The sequence below is a fragment of the Acyrthosiphon pisum genome, chromosome X (genome assembly GCF_005508785.2).
Source record: "Acyrthosiphon pisum isolate AL4f chromosome X, pea_aphid_22Mar2018_4r6ur, whole genome shotgun sequence".
NCBI classification, from domain to species: Eukaryota; Metazoa; Arthropoda; class Insecta; order Hemiptera; family Aphididae; genus Acyrthosiphon; species Acyrthosiphon pisum.
Window position 1 is genome coordinate 79,410,804 of NC_042493.1, and position 5,497 is coordinate 79,416,300.

Consider the following 5,497-nt stretch of genomic DNA (forward strand, 5'->3'; position numbering starts at 1 on the left):
ATATATATTATATATTATTATTATTATTATTACTATTATTATTATTATTATTATTATTATTATTATTATTATTATTACATCATTATTAAAATAAAAGTATTGGAAAATATAATGAATTTGATTTATTTAAAACTTTAATTACTGTTATTTGTTATTATATAACTTATAAGTTAAACCTGTAAAATTATGAACTAACATGGGAAAAATTAGTTAATACGTTATAGACATTATCTAAATGTAAGCAGTTTGACGATTCTCTTAGGTAACCAGTAGGTAATATAGTAACATAATTGTTTAACATTTTCAAAAATCATAAAATAACATTATAGTTACAATGAAATTAATTTATTCATGTATAAGTTTGTTAATTGAATTTCTTTTTGCATTTTTAACCATATATTGGAGTGGTATAGACATTTCATCCCATTAGTTTAATACTTAACGTATCCTATGCATTTTGTAATACTTAATACTATAATAATGTTGTCCAATTCAAGAATGGTTCTATTAAATCTCTTTTCAAATCCAAACTATTATTTTTTTTTTATACATTTTTTTTTCTTTGTTCTTTGAAGCTGTAACAATATTTTGGAACACATCCAAGAGTAAAATCACAAGTGGTTCAACGCTTCGATTTCCTATTTACCTAGTAAGTGCTACTTTTAATCACCATGGATTTATTAGAGTATTTTACTAATATTTTTCATTGACATTAAAAAACAGATTTTTGTATTTTAGTTTATCTATTTAATAGCATAATAATACATAGTATCTATGTTAAATTTTTTTTTTAATAAAATATATTTGAAAATGCTATAGAAGTATACTCTGATGATTCATTCATTTTTTCAAAAACTGTCATATCTATTTCATTTGATCTTCTACATGACGATTCACACTTTAACTATAGTATGAAATAATATATTTTCTAAGAACACTTCGTATTAAAACCATCTGGGATTTTACTTTTTGTTTACATTCAAACTTATTTATTTTTATATTTCAATATAAATACAACATTTTTATAAGCTATAGGTAAAACTTGGTAATAGCAAACTGAGTATAATATTGATATGTATAAAATGTTCCTCAAACTGGGGTATATTTTTTAGATAACTTTTAACTCGTATTAAAATAAAATTTATTTGATTCATTATTTTGTAAATTTTTAAAGTAAGTTAAACAATATTTGTTCACTAGGTAAATTTAAAACTATATAGATATAAATGATCTTATACTATAAATACAAAGTTGTAATTGTTTACGTAAATGCACTCAATTACGAAATAAACATAATTCATCACATTGAATATAATATGCAAATATACCTAATGGAATTTTTATAGATTGCTATTTTTTTAAATAATTTATTCTTTAAGTTAATCTTACTATCTTAGTACATTTATAATATACTAAATGCATATTTACACAAACCAAGTTTTCTTAATGATTAAAAAATGCATAATCTGAAACCATAATATAAATTAGGTACTTATTATTTTATTTTATTTACATTTCCAGTAGTATTATAAGTAGGTATTTGTATTATTATAACTATAATATGTATTAATTTATTATTACTTGTATTATCTATACTTTTTTTTTATTTTTTTTTTCTATACAATGGACATCTTATTATTTGAAAATATTCATTGATTTAATGACTTTTTTAAGTTTAATTTTGAATAAATAATAAGAATGATATTGAATAATATTTGTGCTGATTCCGGTTGTTTTATAAAATATGTTAATAACTTTTAAAAAATACTCCTGAATAGAGAAGTATTTGTACTTGAATTTTCTTATAAAAAAATATGATCAATAATATTCCTGTATTTCTTTTACCAAAGGGGTATTTATATAAGGTATAAATAATGTTTTTGTTGGAGTCTGGAGGTGCTATTATTCAATATTTTTACGCCACTTACAAACCAGTTTAATTAGCAGACGATTTAGTACGCATAGGTAATTAAGTAAAAGTGCAGAATTTGTACATAATATTGCCATCAAAATGATATTATAGACTTGTGGGAACGGTAACCCATTTAATGCCTCGGTATAAGTTGTCCAAACTAGACACTGTGTTTTATCTTGCGGCAAGATGACATTTTGATTAATTAAGTATATACTTATTACGTTTTCACAAATACGGTAGAACAGACGATTTGTCATGCTACTGTACTTATATATACGAGCATACATGTTTTGATTACCTCGTATTCACGTGCAATTACAATAAAATTAAATTGAATATAGCCATATAAGTAGGTAACAGATACACTATGTTACTTTATTTCATCCAGTAAAATTCGTGACCTCTACAATTATACCTACAACATTTAGAACACATGAAACCACGCCATAAGATGCAACTGCGGTGAACCATTTAACAATAAAACCATTAAAATTTCGGAAAGGTGATCCGGCAATATGGTTGATCCCCAGATTGAAGCAAAATTCGTTTTGTGTGGAATTTAAAACGACAGCACAAAGTATTTTCAGGTCATTAGTGCGTTGACACAGAAATCTTGACGTAAGTCTCAGACTCATTCAATCACCTCTAGCTAAAAAATTTATTAGGTACACACATTTAATTGGTATCTGATGTATATAGTATAATATGCGGAAAGTAAAAAGAAAAAGTTGAGGAAATTACTCAGTGATGTGAAGTTCAGTGACAGTTACCTCAACAGAATGCAACACATTTGTGGTCACTATTGCAATACCTACCTTAAAAGTTTTCAAACTACCTAATCTTGCCTTGAGGTTACAAAAGGTTCATTGGGTGGAACTTGCAAAGTTGATGGACCAAGTTTCGGAAATCAAGCAGCCTCGTAATGTACATACTACCTAACAAGACTACTGGACTTCTATATACTTCAATAAAAGAAGTATAGCTGAAATAAGAACATCAATAGGCAATAATAGAATGGACAAATTGAACAATCAAGATCACTGTTATACCACAGCTATTATAAGCTGCACTAAAGATATTGACATTGGAAGCAGCAAAAAGACGATTTATATTGTTACCAAACAAACTTCAATCTGAAACTTAAAAGTTGACACTCTTACTGAGTGCCGATCAATTAATGTTAGTCGCTATTCCACTATACAAGATAAGATATCAAGGTTGGTTCCTCATAGACTCTTGTTTGGATGTTCCTTTTATACATTATATTGAAAACACGATTATAATACGAGTAATAGTCAATAGCTTTAAAGTTTTTCATAGCTTATAAAACTTTTCTGATCTATTTGATTTTCAGATGATCTAATATCACAATAATTCAGTATCGAAACTAAAATATAACGCGGTTATTTTAAACTCCACCTTAAAACCGGTCATAGTACAATAATAGTTTGAATCCATGATGGTGATGATGCGCTTATGTATACCATCTGAAAGCAGGGGCGGTTTTACGGAGGGGGGGATAGGTGAACCGCCCCCCCCCTGGACCGAGCAAAAAGTATGAATGCGCAAACAGTTTACTAAAAATCGTTTTGACGATATTTTTATTTTTTAATTTTTATGTCAAAACTGTTTACTGTTTACAAAAATGTTTGCTCCTATTGAAGTATAGAGGGCGCTCGTTCTTTATTGGTTTACTCGCATGTACCGTGATATGCCGTATCAGAAGGTATCAGTAAACAGTCAACAAACCGTTAACTTTGCTTTCGTTACCCTTGCGAAAACACGGATATGGTTTAGTCGTTTATCATTAACCATTATTAGGATAGGTTAATAACAGTTTTTGAGTTCACGACGTTCACGTTTTTATAATATTTTTTTTAAGTTTTAACATTTTTTTATTGATACCTATATCTTCACGTTATGCCGTTGTAGTATTATAAAGTTTATAATTTATATAACTTATAATTACATCTCATGTACCAAACAATAGAAAAAAATAAATTTGATATGAATGCAAATTATAAGTATTATGTAGGTATATGCAAAATATTTTCGCCCCCCCCCCCTTGTGGCTACTCAAGAATCGCCCCTGCCTGAAAGTCGAAAAACCGTGGGTGTCTCAACTATAGATGGTAAATGAATAAGGACTAAATTGAGTAGACTACTGGGAAAGAAGAAGCAATTAAGACATGTAAAATATAACCTTAAATTAAACTTCCACAGTTAAATGCATCTCTTACATCAACTACAGGTGTATCTGATTATGCTATATAGGAGCAGTAGCCAGTAGATATGTACTAGACAAGACAGAAGTGAACCAGTTGCCAGGTTAGGTATAGGTAGGCATAGGTACATGGGGAAACACACCGTGGGTTACAAAAATTAGTCAAAAGAGTGTAACATCGTAGTAACTATGGAATTTTGGACAAATGTTGCATTCAATATGCCAAACAGCTATGTCAAACGTAATTATCGAGTTAACTTCAAAAAATCAACATACCAGCTCCCAGGTTTTACAATATCTGGTACACAGTATTATCCACGTTGACACATTTAGTTGGATTTAGATAGGTTAGTCGTGCCCAACCCACCACCCACAACCGGATTCGGTCCGTAAAAATTTTATAAAATTAGAAATTTGTATAGGTAGGTATGTAGTATAGATAAAAAGAAAAATTATATTTGTATAAGCTTTTAAGATTTATAAAATATCTTACAAGTTACAATTGTGTAGTTTCTAATGACGAAAACAAATTGTTAACTTGTTAACTAGCGTGGAAATATTCAGTGAACAAAGAAAATATTATATTAATAAATTATTGTATTTATCAGGATGAACAAAAACCCATGAAGTATTTTCAGTCCGCATTATAAATATGAATTTCGAATGTGGCCCGCAAGTTGAAAAAGGTTGGGCACGCCTGATCTAATATATTCTCACAAAGAAGAATCAGTTACATTTTAATATGAACCTAATAATTTGGTTAACATTTTGCCAATGGCATTTGTTCCACAAAAATACACTCGACAGTCTATAGAAATTATGATCATGACTAGTAGAATTATTCAAATTGAATGATATATTGTTATAACTTGGTAATAACCTACAAGGCACATTAAAAATTAAACTCTGTTTTTCAAGACTTTAATCTCAAACTTTATAACATGTCTTTAAAAATAAGACAGTTTAAAGTTATTTCTTAAAAAATTATTTTATACCATTACTTGAAATAAAATGAAAATGTAGAGTTCAATGCAGCCTGTAGGAAATTTTCTGTGTGAAAATAAGAGTTAAACATGATTGCGGATGCTTTGGATTTTTTTCAATTGCGGAAGCAGATTAACAAAACGGGTTCTGGTGGAAACAATTTGTACCTTCCGATTCAGGATGTATTGATATAGTTTTATGTCGGTTATTTTACTTTTTATAATAAATTAATTTTGTTATCGAAACTTTATACGCTTTTATAGCTAACTGTATACGCTGGTAAGTACAATTTCTATTAATATTATCAAATACATTCAAATACACTTCACTTAAAGCAGAATGTATGCGAAATGTCGGGAAAATACATATAATCT